At 52.6% G+C, this 17873-nt stretch overlaps 1 non-coding gene across 1 annotated transcript; it reads left to right on the top strand.

Moving 5' to 3' along the window:
• The first annotated feature begins 4202 nt into the window (after positions 1 to 4202).
• LOC115916469 lies at positions 4203 to 4285 on the top strand. Its single transcript, XR_004061600.1, has one exon. It is a non-coding gene; the product is annotated as a small nucleolar RNA SNORD45 (small nucleolar RNA).
• Positions 4286 to 17873: the final 13588 nt, after the last annotated feature.

Genomic DNA, 17873 nt, shown 5'->3' with positions numbered 1-17873 from the left:
ACTCACAGCCCTTCCCAGCTGACGTGCCAGGCCACTGCCAGCTCACAAGGCACCGCTGTGTCACAGCCACTCCCTGCGCTCCCACGGGGACATCCCAGGGCTCTCTGTGCTCTCCAAGAACACTCGGGCCACACAGAGCCCCAGCAGCTCAGGGGGGACATGCCAGGAGTCTCCCGTTTGCCAAAGCCCACGCAGATCCCAGCCTAGAACAGGCTCTCACGGGCGACATCCCACGTGTCCCCAGGCTGCTGAGGAGCCGGCAGCTCACACGCGCTCACAGGGCCTGCATGGGGACACACGTGCACTCTCCATCCTCTGAAAGAGCTGGGGTGTCACACACACTCACACTGGCTCCCTGGGCACATTCCAGCCATCTCCAGGCTGCCAAAGGCTCAGGAGGCCACGTGCTGTCACAGGAACTCCAGGGGGACATGCCACAGCTCTCCGTGTTCCAAAAGAAGCCTGAGCTCACAGGAGGTCCCAGCAGAGCCCAGGTGCACATCTCAGGAGGCTGCAGGCTGCTGAGAAGCCCTGGTGTCACAGGCACTGCCAGGGCCTCGGTGCTCACAGCCCAGGGCTCTCCACGCTGCCAGACCTGGCATGGCACAGGCACTTGGACATCACTGCAAGGATGACGGCAAAGCTGTGGGCAAAGAAAATTTCATAGCAGAGCCACAGCAGGACAAGGTTCCTTGCCAAGCTTCACTCCACTGCTTACACCATGCTAAAGGCACAGCCAGGAAAAGCAGCAATCAGAATCCAGAGTCGGTCAATGCAAAATGGAACAAAATGAACACTGTCTGTGTCTGTGTCTGTGTCTGTTTGTGTGTCTTGACGATAGCAAGAGTAAGGATCATGAGAACCTGGTGTTGGGAAGGATGAAGGTTTGACAAGAAAGTGTCACAGATATGTATGCTTAGCAGAAAGATTTTTCAATGTAGAGTCTGATGAAGGAATAGAGATGGAAGCAAGATTTGATATAGAAGAAAACAATTGCTGAGCCAGTCTTACTGGATAACCAAGGAGGCAAAGGGCGTGTTAGTTAAAAGGGGTTTTTATGACTTAGAGCAAAGGATAAACCCCCCCTCAAACAGGAAGAGCTGTAGGCACAGCTCTGTCACCCACAACCCTGCACTGCTGTAACCTCTTGGATAGAATAAACTGAATTTTGGAGAGCTGCCTGGAGTCCCGCATCCCTCATTTCGGCTCTTACATGGTAAGACAGCAGAGAAAGCAAAAATGTTGCCTCCAGGAGTATTCCTCATTTGTGGAGATTGAGCTTGGCCTGCCATACCTGCAAAGGCACAAGGAGGACCCTGCTACTTTGGTAAGCTAACATTATTTGCCCCTACTATCCATCAAATGCTCAACATAAGTCACCAATTCAAACACATTAGACGCAGTGTAGATCAATTGGGTCCTGAATGTAAAGACATTGTTGGATCGTGGGCATGGCCGTCTGTCATCTTAGCCTCACTTTTTACACCACAAGTTGCTTCTGCCAAGCCCCTCACTCAGTTGAAGTGATAAAAGAAGTTTGGCAAGATGTACCTAGGGAAAAGGGATGTGAAGCAGGATGTTCTGAGGATGTGAAGAGAGGATATGGGGCAAGATGTTCTGCTGACACTTTTGCCAAGCTCTGCTATGTGACCAAAGACATGTGAGCTCTTTGTCTCATACATAGTGCTTTGTAACCAATCAAATGTGTTCTCACGTCGCTGAACCCTGCATGACCATACAAATGTACCTCAGATTTGCAATAAATTGAGCACTGATCATCACCTCCAAGAGGATTGATCTCTGACTCCATGGGCTCCTCTCTCTCCCTCTCTTTCTCCCCCTCATCCCCTCTCCCACACTCTCTGTAGTATTCCATTTACCATCTGTTAGAGCTATGGCAGTTGTCTTCTGTTAAGTGGGCAGTTTTCCTTATCTCTGCCACAACCAATCCTCCCTCTGGGGAGACGCCTGCTGTTAATGGGGCATTGAATGTCACTGCATGGCTGAGAAGAATTACAGCATCCCACTGTGAGATGCTCTGCCCACAGGGAGGAGCCAAGCATTCCCAACTGGATACAATCTGAGATCTTGGGGCACCAGAGCAGCATTTCCACTGGATTCCCAGAGGAACAGCTGCCTCTTCCCCTGGATCTTCAGAGGAAGACTACACCCTTTTCTACAGGATCACTGCTCCAACAGAACCACACCTGCTGCTCCAGGAGCACTGCAGCCACAATTCCAATTGGACAACTACCAACACCCTGACCTCAGGGTGTCAGGTTGTATTCTGACTCTGTCAGTGCTGTTTTGATTTATTGCATTGTTTATTTTTTTTCCCGAATAAAAGAACTGTTATTCCTGCTTCCATATCTTTGCCTGAAAGCCCCCCTTAATTTCAAATTTATTACAATGCGGAGGGTGGGGATTTACAGTTTCCAGTTCAGGAGAGGCACCCGTCTTCCTTAGCAGACACCTGTCTTTCCAAACCAAGACACCCCCTCCCCATAAATAAATGTATAAATACCCCTGCTAGACCCTGGACCCAGGCTTTTTTCTGCTTCGCTCTCTGTACTGTGCACGCCGTCCTGTGTGTTGTGTTTGCCTTCATTAAAGTTCTGTTTCCAGAGCACCAGATGAAAGCAGTCTCTGTCTGTAAAGTGGCCAGAGCCGGTTCTCAGGGAAACCACTGGTCAAGGGTCCGGACGAGGACCAGAAGGTTTCACTGCTGTTTGCTGGCACCGCCAGTGCCCAGATCTGGAAATTTCCCTGTTCTGACACAGCCCAAGTGCAGCAATTTACTGGCACCGAAATCCAAAACCCGGCAACTTTCTGCTCCTGGGTCTGGCACCGCCCACATCTTGTGTTTGCAGCGCCAGTGCCCAGATTTGGAAATTTCCCGGTGCCAGCAGAGCCCAAATCCGGCAGATTTCTGTCACTGGCAACGACACCACCCAGATCTGGTGTTTGCTGGCAGCGCCAGCGCCCAGATCTGAAAACTTGCTGGTGCTGGCACAGCCCAAGTCCAGTGATTTGCTGGCACAGAAAGCCAAATTTTGGAAATTTGCAGGTTCTGGCTCCAGCACCATCCAGATCTGGTGTTTGCTGGCACCACCAGTGCCCAGATTTGGGAATTTCCCAATGCCTTCACAGCCCAGGTCTGGCAATTTTGGTTTTAGGCTAGCTTAGGCAGAGAAGTTCCTCAGACTGTGACTTTCCTTTTTCTTGGAACTGTTTAAACCTGCTCTGGACTGAAAACCCAGAAAAACACTGGCAGCTCACACCTGTGGCCCACCGAGCTCTGGGACGCTGCATTCCAGCGCCAGAGGGACTTAGAAGAGACCGAGTGAGCCAACTACAACCCACAGAAAGGACTTTCTGAATTTGCCATCTCTTCAGCACTGTCAGAGGTTTCATTTAATATTATTCATTTTTCATGCTCATGAATACTTTACTTGTTAAATAAACTGGGGTTTTTCCACTTTTCTCGAGGGAAGTCTTTTCCTGAGCTAGTAGGGGGAGGGGCTGCTTGAACTTGCTTTCTAGACGGACCCCTTTTGGAGGTTTTCTCCCAAAATTTGCCCTAAGCCAGCACAAACAGTCTGTAGCTTGCTGTTTAGTCTGACTGCCTTCAGCTTCTTCTCCTCTGAATCATTAACGGCTGAATGAGGCGGGAAGAAGTTCGTTTGTTCTGATAGAGGGGCAAGACATTCTGTTTCTCTGAAAGATTTAGGATTCCTGTGGCTGCTGTCTCAGTGCAAGTCCTTTCTTTAAAAAAAGTATTGTACACAGCAAAGTTTCTATTTTACCCCTTTGTTGCAACCTAAAACTATATTTAACACGCTATTTAAGACAATTAATGCAGCGTAACTTTATAACATCACACATATAATATTCATTTGAATATTTGCCAAAGGCCAATTCTAAAATACTCATTTTTCACAAAAGTTTTTCCCCAGGGTTTGATCACAGCTGTGCTGAGGAACAGGGAGCAGCCAAATGAGGGAGACCCGTGGAAAAGCCTTGGTGCCCAGAGGGGATCCTGAGCACGGCCTGGATAGCTGCAGGTGAGAAAGAGATGAAAATTCAACATCTCCCAAAGCCCTTGGGCATGGACACGCCACACACGGGTTGCTCACTGCGGATCTGGGGAAGGCACCGACCCTGGGTTCCCACAGAGGAGGAGGAGGAGGAGGCGCCGGCCGGGCCCGGGATGAGCGCTGGCATGTATTATCTGAGCGGAGCTGATGTCTCTCACGCTTTAGCTCTAGAATTACTCTGAGGCCCGGCTGTGACAGTGGTCACAAGGGTTTTGGGTGAAGGAAGAGACGAGAAGGTTGACTCCATTATCAGAAGGCTTGAGTTATTATTTTATGATCTATACATCTATTATAACTATACTGAAAAGAAAAATAAAGGAAAGGTTTCTTCAGAAGCTAGCTACCTAACCTAAGAATAGAAAAGTAAAGAATGATAACAAACCCCCGCTCTCTCGGACTGTCTCCGAGACCTCAGTTCTGGATTGGCCATTAACTCTAAAACATCCAAGCTGGGCCAATCCAGACGGACCTGTTGCATTCCACAGCAGCAGATAACCCATTGTTTACATCTTGTTGCTGAACTTCTCAGCTTCAGCAGGAAAAATCCTGAGAGAGGATTTTTCATAAAAGAAATGTCTGTGACATGTCACCTTTTTTTAATTTAATTAAATTAAAAAGAAAAATGTTTGTAATTTTTCTCTGCTGGGCTCATGCAGAGGAAAGAACAAACACCTGACAGGTTATCTGTTGCCAACCAAGTGCTCCTGTGGAATGAACAGGGAATTTCTTCACCTGTAAAACATAAAATTCTATGATATCACTAAAACAATCTTACTATATAAGAAAATGCAAAAACAATGCAAACAAAGTCCAAGTCCGAAGAGCTGAGTTTCAGGAAAAGTCCATGCCTGAAGATGTTCTTCTTTGCCATCTCTGAAAGTCTCTTTTGGTCCTGAAAACAGGACTGCTGCATCAAACAGTTTCAAACAATTTTTTTAAAAAGTTTCTGAAATGTCTTAGACACAGCCCTTTATGGAACAACTTGGGCTGAAGCTAATTTTTGGCCCTTCAATGCTTTTTGAGCTGTTGCCAGCTATTTCAACTCTTTTATTTAATTTAAATTTTTTTTTCTTTTCTTTTGAAAAGAGCAGCAGCAGCAAGCAGCAGAGGCCAGAGAGGCCCTGGGGGCCCTGGCCCGTGTGGCAGAATCAGGAACCCCAGACCTGGCCCACAAAAAGTGGGGCCCCTGGCCCATGACCTGAAGGCGGGAGCAAAGCCCCCAAACCAACCTGAGGCCGTGAGGCGGCCCCGTCCAGGGACCTGAGCCCAGCGGCCCAGGCCCAGCCCGCCAGGCGTTCTCTGCGTTCTCACAACCCAGCACCACACTGCCAATGGAATGGCAGAACGGGTGACCAAACGTTTCCGTTCCCCTTGTGTCTGCAATGCAAATGCAAAAGGTGTTCTTCTTCCCATCTGCCTCCTGGCTCCACACCAGCCCTTGGGCTGCAGACCAAAGGCAGACCCCTTGGGACCCACTGTCCCCTCGCCACTGGGACACACGAGGGGCGGCACGGATGGCAATCTCCAAGGAAGGACCCGCAACCCCCCAAAAACTCTGATCTTGAAGGCAGGCAGCCAGGCTGTGCCCGCAACCAGCTGTCGGGCCATGCCTACTCCACGAAGGGAGAGGCTGATGCCCTCTTCCCTTGTCCCAGCTCCCCCCACAGGGGCAGCCTTGGGACAACCCGAAAAACGCAGGGTGAGAGCCACGCTGGGTGCAGGAGCCACCACGGCAGCCGCCACCGAGGGTTCCGGTGCAGCCGCAGAGTCAGCGTTGGTTTCAGCAGCGTTCTGAACTGGGACTGGATCGGCGGGAGGCGGCGCGGCTGCGCGGGAAAGGGACGCTGTTGTGTTGCTTGGATCTGGAAGCGGCAGCGCAGGGGCAAGCTCAGCCCCTGCAGGAAGGGCTGACGGGGAAGGCACGGGGTCGGCAGCATGTTCTGCCCCTGGCTCTGAGATCGGCCATGGAAGTGCAGCCATGGTCTGCAAAAACGGCAGAGCTGGCCTGGGAGGGGCCGGGGGCGGTGCCGCGTCTCTGTCGTCACCGTGTGGGTCACCTAGCAACACCGACTAGAAGCGGGCAGTGGCGGAAGCAGCGCCGGATCGCTGTTGCCTAGCAACACTGGAGCGGAAGCAGGAAGCGGCGGAAGGAGCGCCAATTCGCTGTTGCCTAGCAACACCGGTAAAGCCGTGGGAAGAGGTGTTTCGGAGTTCGCGGGCGTAGAAGCCGGGCGGAGCCGCGGGCGGGGCCGCCCTGGCCGGAGTCCCCACAGTTTCTGCTGGAGGGGCGGCCACGGGAGGGGCCACACAAGGAAGCACCCGCCCCTGCGGGGTCGGTTTGGGCGGCCCCCGAGCGGAGGCGGGGCCCCATGGACTGGTGCCGCCCGCAGCTCTGGGGGGGCGGGGTCCACAGTGCTGGCCGGGACAGCGGCGCCGCCCACTCAAACACCCTCCGAGAGCGGCGGGGGGGAAAGAAGGCAGCCTCATGTGAGCATGCTCCAAAAACGCAGGAGAAAAAACTTCAGCTTTGGGCGAAATTTCACCCCCGCTGGGATGGGGGGCTGGAAGCAGCCGTTTGTCCCTCTCCAAAGGGTCTTCTCCCAGGAGCGGGGGAAATGGGGCCTACCCCTGGTATCAGCGATCCAGGAAAGGCAGCTGCTCTCCTTTTTAAAAACTGGGAAGAGTACCCTGAACACCGAGTAAATCTGAGGGTACCCCCGTCTGCGGTTCCAAATGGCTTGGAAAATGGATTCCATGCATTCCCACACAAACAAATCAAAGGCATAGAGCACATTCGTGAAAAACCCAAAAAGCTCTGCCCATCGAAAAAACTCATAGCAATCCTTTTCCAACAGGGAAAATCCATCCTCTTCAACCCATTTGTGCAGAGAGCAATAAGTCTCTCCTCTGAGGGGGAGAATCGGGCCTCGGCCTCAGTGGGAAAATTTGTCCAGATATGCAGCCACCATGTGCACAGGGCTGCATTTTCAGGAAGGGAAAAACTGACAGTACCTTGTGACAGAGTCCAGCACACTATGGCCAGCTGCTGCTCGAGGCTGCTGGGATTTCTGAGCATCTTCCTGGAGGCTCTCAAAAGGTTCTCTTTGTGGTTAGCCTTGCTGTGAACTCTGTCCAGATAAGGATCTTCAGTTCTTCAGCTGCTGGCTAGAATCCATTTCTGTGGTCACCTGTGAGATGACATCAATGCCACATATTCGAGGTTTACCCAAATGTAGCAGTGCTCCTCTGGGGTCTCACCAAGTGATAAATGTCCTCCTCAGTCAAGGGGTCACCAATTGCGACCGTGGTCGCAAGGGTTTTTGGGTGAAGGAAGAGACGAGAAGGTTGACTCCATTATCAGAAGGCTTGATTTATTATTTTATGATATATACATCTATTATAACTATACTAAAAAGAAAAACCAGGAGAGGTTTTCAGACGCTTGCTAAGCTAAGAATAGAATAGAAAGAATGATAACAAACCCCGCTCTCTCGGACTGTGTCCGAGTGAGCTCAGTTCTGGATTGGCCATTATTTCTAAACATCCAAGCTGGGCCAATCCACATGGACCTGTTGCATTCCCCAGCAGCAGATAAACTATTGTTTACATCTTGTTGCTGAAGTCCTCAGCTTCAGCAGGAAAAATCCTGAGAGAGGATTTTTCATAAAAGAAATGTCTGTGACAAACTATCTCTCACATACAACTTTTCCTGCACTTACACACCAGGGGTTTGAGTGACCAATCAATACAGGGTAACAACTTGTTACTGACCAATTGGGGAGAGACAGGGGATGTTGTTAAAAAACCCTATAAAAAGACCCTATAAAAATAGCACTGGATCAATCCTTTCTTTTTGCACCATAAAACATGTCCTGCATCCCTCTTTCTCGAGCGCTGTTGCAGTGCCCTTTTATTTCATAGCTTTTTGGATGATCTGTACCAGTTCACTCCCTGTATGTTGTATTTCCCCAAGTTGGATTATTCCCAGGTTACATCCCTCCCCTTTTACCCTTCAATCATTATAATCCCCACCCTGTATTCCAGTGCCTTCCCTATCCATCGCTGTAAACTCTGCCCCTGTTCTGGACCCTTCCCTGTCAGTCTCCTGTAAACCCCTCCCCTGCAGGTTCCGCCCCTCTGGAATTCCCCTCATGTCTGATGCCCCATTGGCCCATGTGACCTGCCCTCTCCACCCCCTTATCCCCATTGGTCCCTGAGATGTGTTCCCCTCCTTTTGCTCCTCCCTCCCTGATTCCCTATTGGCTCAGCGATCGTGCCCACCCGCAGTTCTAGTGCTGTATAAAATCGCGAGGACACTGGTGCTTGGGGCTCTTTGGTTCCTGTTCCCTTTGAGGAATAAAGCCTTCCTCAGAATCTCACACCAAAGGCCTCCCTCTCCTCTTTAGTCTGCTCCCTGACGCTGACACCATTCCAGCTGTGGAGCAGGTGGCTCCAAGGTGCAGCTCTCCCTGTTTCAGGGGAAGCTGTTCCCCACTCATGGCACCGCGTCGCCCCTGAGCCAGCTGTGGACTCCAGCACGGTGTCAGCCCGGGGCTCCTGCTGGGCTGAGTCTGCCCTCAGGCAGGGCTCAGTTCCCCCACAGCATCTCGGTGTCACCTGTGAGCCCCGTGGAGAAGACACCTCTGTGCCATCTGCTCCGAATTTCACTGCCAGGACAGCAGGAATGCAACCCAAATCTGCCTTCAACCGGGTGGGCTGGGGAACTCCTGCACCAGGGGCTTTCTCGCCATTCTGCTGCTCATGGCCAAGACATTTTCCCTGCCCCTTTGCCAGGGCAATGCCCTGTGACAGTTCTGCTGTGAGGCTTCCCTGGGGCGGTGCTGGCACCAGTGGTTCCTTCAGTATTGGAACTGGAGTCAGCAAACACAACTGAGCCCTGGTGAGCTCTCAGGATGGCTGGGGACAACTGATCCACCTGGCCCACCCCGAAATTCACCCAAGTCCTGCTGGAGCCGATGGACCCAGTGGCCAAGAATGACCCCAGAGCCAGGCAGAACCACTCGCCTTTTCCAGGACACCGCGGTGGCTCTACCCCACCGTGGCCAGGCATTACAGGTGACCGTGCAGGGCCCCTCACCCAGGAAACCCCACAGCCCCACAGTGCCCCGTAGACAGGTAGACCCAGCAGCCCCATTCCACCAGGGAACCAAATTTCAAGACCAATAAATACTTTCAACATATTTTTGATACATGAAGATTTTTTGGCATTTAAATTCTTTTTGAGTAAATCAAGAATTTTGGGGGTGTTATATTGTATTTGCAGGGATGCCTGACAAAGGCAGGAATAATGCATTTTACTCCATGTTTGCAGAAGGCTAATTTATAACTTTATAATACTATATTATATTTAAGACTACTATACTATACTATACTATACTATACTATACTATACTATACTATACTATACTATACATACTGTACTATACTCTACTATACAAAGAATACAGAAAGAACACGTACTGAATGTTGAAAAGATAATAATGAAAACTCCTGACTCCTTCCAGAGTCACAACACAGCTTGGCCAGAATTGGCCAATGAGTCAAAATAACTCACTCCAGAATCCAATCAAACAATCACCTGTGGGTAAACAATCTCCAAACACATTCTGCACATGAGCCCAACACAGGACAAGCAAATGAGATATGAATTGTTTTCTTTTCTCTGAGGCTTCTCAGCTTCCCAGGAGAAAAATCCTGGGCAAAGGGATTTTTTCAGAGAATGTGAATGCCACAGTGTTAGAGATGAGTAATGAGATGGTTGGCTCTCCCAATTAAAGGGTGAACATGATAAGTGTGTTAAGAGAAGTTGCACAGATGTATAGTTATGTTACTGCAATGTGTCCCCCTGCCCGGCATTGTTACCCCGGGATAATCTTGGTAGTCCGGGCATTTGGGGAGGGGCAGATTGTTCCCAAGAGGCACGGCTGAGCAACACCTGACCTCCAATGCAGTTCCAAGAAAGCAGTCTACACCAATGGACAGCCACGAAGAGTCAACAGACAGACTCTGGGAGGAGCTAGGGCTGCCTGTTGCAACAGCAAGGATATAAAAGGGAGAGCAGCCATTGTCTGGATGAGCCAGCCACGTGGTTACCAGTCACGAAGTGGGGGAGGCTCCCAGCACCATAACTTTTCCTTATTTAGTCTTTTTGTTGTAATTTTTGTTAAGGTTTAAATAAAAGTTCCAAAATTTGGAGAAGTGAACAGTCATTTCTCACAGGGAGAAAAAGATTTAAAAGAAACCTTGTTTTGAATTTTTTTTTTTTTTTTAAACCCAGGCCATTCCTACCATGCTCACAGGGAACCACAGCCTTTCTCACCACCTGGACACCCACCCCCCTAGTCAACCCACTCCCCCCGGACTCTGCACAACTCCCAACACACCATTTGTCTGGGGGAAAGCACAGACTGTGTCAAGGCAGCAGAGCCCAGACCTGGCCTGACTTCCCTGGACCACTGGAAGGGAGGAAATCCAGACCCCCGGACACACACACGGACACAGAGCAAAGCTTTGCTCAAAGGGTTTATTGACTATTGATTGATTGATTATTCAGGGGAAGTGGCCCAGGGCTCAAAGGGTTCAGGGGGTTCCTCCAGGGATGATCATCTCCTCATGCCTGGCCAGGAACAGGACACCAGTGTTCAAAAACTTCCAACCCTAAAAGACAAACCCCAGAACGTGACCTCTGGAGCCCACTGGGCCATGGAGGAGGGGCTTTGTCCCCACCCCTGTCCCTGCAGGCACGGCTCACCTAGGCATCCAGAGAGGCAGCCAGGCGCTTCTGCCGCAGGAGAGCCCGCAGCGCTTTAGCCACAGGGGGCTGGGGACAAAGGCAGCGTTAGAGACACACTGGGGGCACTGGGCTGGCCTGGGAGGCAGGGCAGAGCAGGGGGGCCTTGGGGAAGGGGCTGTGGGAGCAGTGGGTGCAGGAGCTGCTGTGCTGCTGCCCAGGAGCACTGGGCTCCTGGCCAAGAGGCACAGCTGGGGCAGGGGCTGCGTCCTGGCTCATCCAGGGGGTCCTGGGGTGACAGGGATGGGAATGCAATGCGGGGCCCTGGGAAAGGGGTCCTGGGGAGGATCTGCAGGGCAGGGGCGTTGTCTAGGGCATCAGTAGGGGTGCACTGGGCTGTGCTGGGACAGACTGGGATGGCCTGGGCTGTGGGGGCCATGCAAGGGGAGGGTCTGGCACCGGCAGAACTCGTGGTACCCACCAGAGGCGTCTCCAGGACCACAACATTGTCTAAATCCAACTGCAGAGAGACCAGGAGACCTCGCTGGTCACTGGGATGTCCCCAGTGCCAGCAAGGGATGGGGGGACACAACTGCCCCCCAATTCCCTGAGGGGATGCCCTCCAATGCCAGCAGCCCACTCACCTCCCAGAGATCATCTTGGGTTCCTTCCAGGAGTGCCTGGGGAAGGAGAACAAAAGTTTGGTCTGGATTGGACCTTGTGGGGCTGTGGGGACAGGGGTGCAGGGAGCAGGGTGCAGGCAAAGGGATGAGAATTCAGGGCCTCCTGGGACATCTGTTTGAGGTGGGGGAGACCCAAAGACACCAAACTGGGCTAAACTGAGAGCCCAATGGACAGGGCTGGGGTTGTGGAAGGAGCACGGTGTAAGGTGCAGGGCAGGAGAAAGGAATTGCAGGGCAGGGACATGGGAGTGCAAGGCAGGGGCTTGGTGGGGACAGAAGAATGAGGACAGGTGAGGACAAAAGTAACAGGACTGAGAGAGGCTTTGGGGGTGGGGTTGAGTCAGGGAGTTGTACAGGAGGATCCTGCTGCAGTGGCCAGGAAGAAAGGCAAAGGATTGAGGGGGGACATGGAAGGAAAGGCCTTGGGAACAGTCAGTGGGAGGGAATTTGGGGAGCCTGAATAGGACACAGAGGAAAAGAAAGACCAAAAGGGTGCGATGGGAGGCTACAAAGGGCAGCATGTGGGGACAGCGTTTTGCTGGTGCCTCACCTTGGCCTGTGCTGGGGGGGCACAGCAGGATGGAGAAGAGCAGGGCCACACTGAGCACAGCCACCTTCATCTTCCTCTGGCACTGAGCAGCACTGGCTGAGGCTGCAGCAGGGCAGGAGCACCTTTATCCCTGCCCGAACTCCTCCCTGCCCCTCCCCTGACAGCCCCCAGGCCAAAGCCTGGCTTGGCACAGCCCCCAGCCCAGCCCAGCCCTGGCACAGAGTCCACCCCCACCTGTGGCACGCATCCAGCCCCTTGCCCAGCATCCCTCCAGCTTCCTGCATGGGGCAGCTGCCCCTGCAAGGGCCCAGGCACCTGGGGGGCCAAGGGGGGGCAGGCAGGGAGCCGAAGGCAGCTGGGGCCCCTGGGGGGACAACCCCCGTCCAAGACAATCCACCCTCCAACAGCCCCCCACAGCCAGATCCCCCATGTCCTGATGCCCCTCCTCTCCCAGAGCTTTCCCTCGGGGACACCCCAGAGCTGAGCCCAGCCCCAACCCAACGTGGGGGAGAACAAGGGGAACAAGGGACATGTGATCAGGGGCGGAATTGGCATCTCCAGTCACTGGAGACACTGGGGAGTACTGGGCAATGTTGATCACCTGCAGACAGGGCTGAGGGTCAGGGAATTGCTCAGGCATGATAATTCCCACATCCAGACAACCACATATCCCTTTCCCTGCAGATGCCAAACCCATCCAAGCTCCATGCCCACAGCACTGTCCAGAGGGGAATATGCCCTGCCCTGCCCCTCATCCTGTCACACCTGCAGCCCCTGAGCCCTCCCAGAGCCCCTGGGTCATGGCCCTGGCTCTGGGCCCAGGCCAGCACTGGCCCTGAGCAGGATGTGCCCATCCCAGGGACATGGGGAAGTGGGCACCTGTCCCCAGGCAGCCACTCGGAGCTAATTGGGGTAACAGAGGGGCCCTGTGAGGAGGAGGGGTGTTGGTGCCCTGCCAGCCTCTCTGACAAGCCCTGTTTACCCAGGCCTGAGGCACCAGGAGGACATTCAGACATCTTGGGCTTGCAGGAAGGAAAATCCACAGTGAAGTGGTTCCTGAGAGCTGTCCAAGGCTGTGATTCCTGTTTGACATTCCGGGGCATTAGTGAAGGGTTCTGCACATCTCTTTCCCCAGGGACAATGTGGATCCATCAGAGAAGTGTTATGGCCCAGCTGGGAAAACATTTCAGGCCACTGCCTTGACTGTTTGCTCTGGAACTCACCCAAGGAGGCGCAGGGCCCAAGGGGGAAGATTTTCCTCGGGGGTTTTGCTGCTTTGTGCCCTTGGAGGAGAGACCAGAGTGTGCTCATGGGGGATTCTTGACCAGGTGTACAAGTGCTGTGACATCATTGGTGTGCTGAGGTCACCTTGGAGAAGAATGGAGGAAGTGTCTGCAGGGTCCAAATTGGGGAACTTTGGCTGAGGACAGCTCCAGGCTGCCTTGGAGATCAGTGCCAGCCCGGGGATGGCATTGGACAGCCACTGACCACGTGCCAACAGCCCAGGTAGAACGAACTGGACTCACACAGGGGCTCCCAGTGCAGTTGGATTGGCCCCCAGCTTTGGGGTCCCAAGGGAATGTCCCTGCTTCCTCCGGGGCTGTGTCTGAACTGTGCAGAAACTGTCCCTGCACGTGCTCCAGCAGGTCAGGAAGGAGGAGCTTTCCCTCTCCTCTCAACCACTGTCTCAGCAGGGAAGAGCCGGAATTTTCCTGCTCCAGGGAAAGGCACTGGTGGCACAGCCCACGTGTCACCCCTGGTTCTGTCTGCAGCACTGGGGCTTGGACATGAGGAATGGAGAATTTCCCTGCGGTGGGGAAGCTCTGCTGCAGAACCTGGAAATAAAACCCAAAGGCCCCCAAGCATTTCTGCAGGAGAACTCCTGCTGCAGTGTGTGTGGGGCAGAGCAGAAGTGCTGCCATGTGTCACAGTGCAGGCTGGCTTGTACTGTGTGAATTAACCAGCCCTGGGCTCACTGACCTTGCCCAATTGACTGGGCCCTGCCCAATCCCATCTCTCCTGGGCTGCAGCCATTTCACTGCCCAGAACCTGAAGGGGTGCAGAGATTGGACCAATGAAAGTATCCAGAGTGGGGTTTTCAAATGCCCTTTATAAGGCAGGGCTGGAGAATAAACGCTCTCTGTTTGCCACATGAACATCGGGGTGAGTGGTCTCTTTGTCTCCAGCCCACTGCCCCCCATGAGTCAGCAGAGTTACAGAAAGCAGTCCTGCTCCAGCAAGACAAAAATACAATTAGGAAGTAGAGCTCGATGGAACTCCCCACAGCAACACTGGTGGGCAGCTCTCTTTCTCTGCACCTCCAGGAGGAGCCTTGCTGGGCATCCCCTTCCCAAGGAGGAAGCTCCACACACCCAGGCAGGAACAGCTCAGAAGAACTTCCCCCAGGACAGGGGACTGCACTTTTACAGCCCAAAGGGACTGACTGGCACGCAGGGGCCTCCAGCTCACTGGAGCAGCTCATCTGCCCCATCTGTGACCAGCAGCGGCACCTTCAGTCAGGGCCGGTGGCCACAAGGGGTTTCAGCAGAATCCAACAGCAAAACCACACAGGCTGGCCCTTGCAAAGCCACCTGGAGACACTGGCAAATTGGACACTGTCCAAGTGCCTGGCTCACATTCCAAGGCAGAGCAGCCAGCCCAAAGCATCCTGCTCCAACCTGCCAGGGCTCTCCAGACTGCTGAAGAGCAGGCAGGGCAAAAGGCACTGCCAGGCCTTCCAGCCTGGTGTCCCACGTGCCCACAGGCTTCTCCAGAGCCCTGAGCTCCCCTGCACTCCCAGGCCTGCCACGGGCACCTCCCACAGCTCTCTGGCCATGAGACAGACACGTGTGCTCACAGGCACTCACAGCCCTTCCCAGCTGACGTGCCAGGCCACTGCCAGCTCACAAGGCACCGCTGTGTCACAGCCACTCCCTGCGCTCCCACGGGGACATCCCAGGGCTCTCTGTGCTCTCCAAGAACACTCGGGCCACACAGAGCCCCAGCAGCTCAGGGGGGACATGCCAGGAGTCTCCGTTTGCCAAAGCCCACGCAGATCCCAGCCTAGAACAGGCTCTCACGGGCGACATCCCACGTGTCCCCAGGCTGCTGAGGAGCCGGCAGCTCACACGCGCTCACAGGGCCTGCATGGGGACACACGTGCACTCTCCATCCTCTGAAAGAGCTGGGGTGTCACACACACTCACACTGGCTCCCTGGGCACATTCCAGCCATCTCCAGGCTGCCAAAGGCTCAGGAGACCACGTGCTGTCACAGGAACTCCAGGGGGACATGCCACAGCTCTCCGTGTTCCAAAAGAACCCTGAGCTCACCGGCGGTCCCAGCAGAGCCCAGGTGCACATCTCAGGAGGCTGCAGGCTGCTGAGAAGCCCTGGTGTCACAGGCACTGCCAGGGCCTCGGTGCTCACAGCCCAGGGCTCTCCACGCTGCCAGACCTGGCATGGCACAGGCACTTGGACATCACTGCAAGGATGACGGCAAAGCTGTGGGCAAAGAAAATTTCATAGCAGAGCCACAGCAGGACAAGGTTCCTTGCCAAGCTTCACTCCACTGCTTACACCATGCTTAAGGCACAGCCAGGAAAAGCAGCAATCAGAATCCAGAGTCGGTCAATGCAAAATGGAACAAAATGAACACTGTCTGTGTCTGTGTGTGTGTGTGTGTCTTTGTGAAGATGATAGCAAGAGTAAGGATCACAAGAACCTGGTGTTGGGAAGGATGAAGGTTTGACAAGAAAGTCTCACAGATGTGTATGCTTAGCAGAAAGATTTTTCAATGTTGAGTCTGATGAAGGAATAGAGATGGAAGCAAGATTTGATATAGAAGAAAAGAATTGCTGAGCCAGTCTTACTGGATAACCAAGGAGGCAAAGGGCGTGTTAGTTAAAAGGGGTTTTTATGACTTAGAGCAAAGGATAAACCCCCTCAAACAGGAAGATTTTTAAAAAAAAAAAAAAAAAAAAAAAAAAGCTGTAGGCACAGCTCTGTCACCCCAACCCTGCACTGCTGTAACCTCTTGGATAGAATAAACTGAATTTTGGAGAGCTGCCTGGAGTCCCGCATCCCTCATTTCGGCTCTTACATGGTAAGACAGCAGAGAAAGCAAAAATGTTGCCTCAGGAGTATTCCTCATTTGTGGAGATTGAGCTTGGCCTGCCATACCTGCAAAAGCACAAGGAGGACCCTGCTACTTTGGTAAGCTAACATTATTTGCCCCTACTATCCATCAAATGCTCAACATAAGTCACAAATTCAAACGCATTAGACGCAGTGTAGATCAATTGGGTCCTGAATGTAAAGACATTGTTGGATTGTGGGCATGGCCGTCTGTCATCTTAGCCTCACTTTTTACACCACAAGTTGCTTCTGCCAAAGCCCTCACTCAGTTGAAGTGATAAAAGAAGTTTGGCAAGATGTACCTAGGGGAAAAGGGATGTGAAGCAGGATGTTCTGAGGATGTGAAGAGAGGATATGGGGCAAGATGTTCTGCTGACACTTTTGCCAAGCTCTGCTATGTGACCAAAAGATATGTGAGCTCTTTGTCTCATACATAGTGCTTTGTAACCAATCAAATGTGTTCTCACGTCACTGAACCCTGCATGACCATACAAATGTACCCTCAGATTTGCAATAAATTGAGCATTGATCATCACCTCCAAGAGGACTGATCTCTGACTCCATGGGCTCCTCTCTCTCCCTCTCTTTCTCCCCCTCATCCCCTCTCCCTCACTCTCTGTAGTATTCCATTTACCATCTGTTAGAGCTATGGCAGTTGTCTTCTGTTAAGTGGGCAGTTTTCCTTATCTCTGCCACAACCAATCCTCCCTCTGGGGAGACGCCTGCTGTTAATGGGGCATTGAATGTCACTGCATGGCTGAGAAGAATTACAGCATCCCACTGTGAGATGCTCTGCCCAGAGGGAGGAGCCAAGCATTCCCAACTGGATATAATCTGAGATCTTGGGGCACCAGAGCAGCATTTCCACTGGATTCCCAGAGGAACAGCTGCCTCTTCCCCTGGATCTTCAGAGGAAGACTACACCCTTTTCTACAGGATCACTGCTCCAACAGAACCACACCTGCTGCTCAGGAGGACTGCAGCCACAATTCCAATTGGACAACTACCAACACCCTGACCTCAGGGTGTCAGGGTTTATTCTGACTCTGTCAGTGCTGTTTTGATTTATTGCATTGTTTTTTTTTTTCCCGAATAAAAGAACTGTTATTCCTGCTTCCATATCTTTGCCTGAAAGCCCCCCTTAATTTCAAATTTATTACAATGCGGAGGGTGGGGATTTACAGTTTCCAGTTCAGGAGAGGCACCTGCCTTCCTTAGCAGACACCTGTCTTTCCAAACCAAAACACCCCTCCCCATAAATAAATGTATAAATACCCCTGCTAGACACTGGACCCAGGCTTTTTTCTGCTTCGCTCTCTGTACTGTGACCGCCGTCCTGTGTGTTGTGTTTGCCTTCATTAAAGTTCTGTTTCCAGAGCACCAGATGAAAGCAGTCTCTGTCTGTAAAGTGGCCAGAGCCGGTTCTCAGGGGAAACCACTGGTCAAGGGTCCGGACGAGGACCAGAAGGTTTCACTGCTGTTTGCTGGCACCGCCAGTGCCCAGATCTGGAAATTTCCCTGTTCTGACACAGCCCAAGTGCAGCAATTTACTGGCACAGAAATCCAAAACCCGGCAACTTTCTGCTCCTGGGTCTGGCACCGCCCACATCTTGTGTTTGCAGCGCCAGTGCCCAGATTTGGAAATTTCCCGGTGCC

This window comes from Camarhynchus parvulus, unplaced genomic scaffold, assembly GCF_901933205.1.
Source record: "Camarhynchus parvulus unplaced genomic scaffold, STF_HiC, whole genome shotgun sequence".
Lineage (NCBI taxonomy): Eukaryota > Metazoa > Chordata > Aves > Passeriformes > Thraupidae > Camarhynchus > Camarhynchus parvulus.
This window is presented reverse-complemented; position numbering and strand designations above follow the sequence as displayed.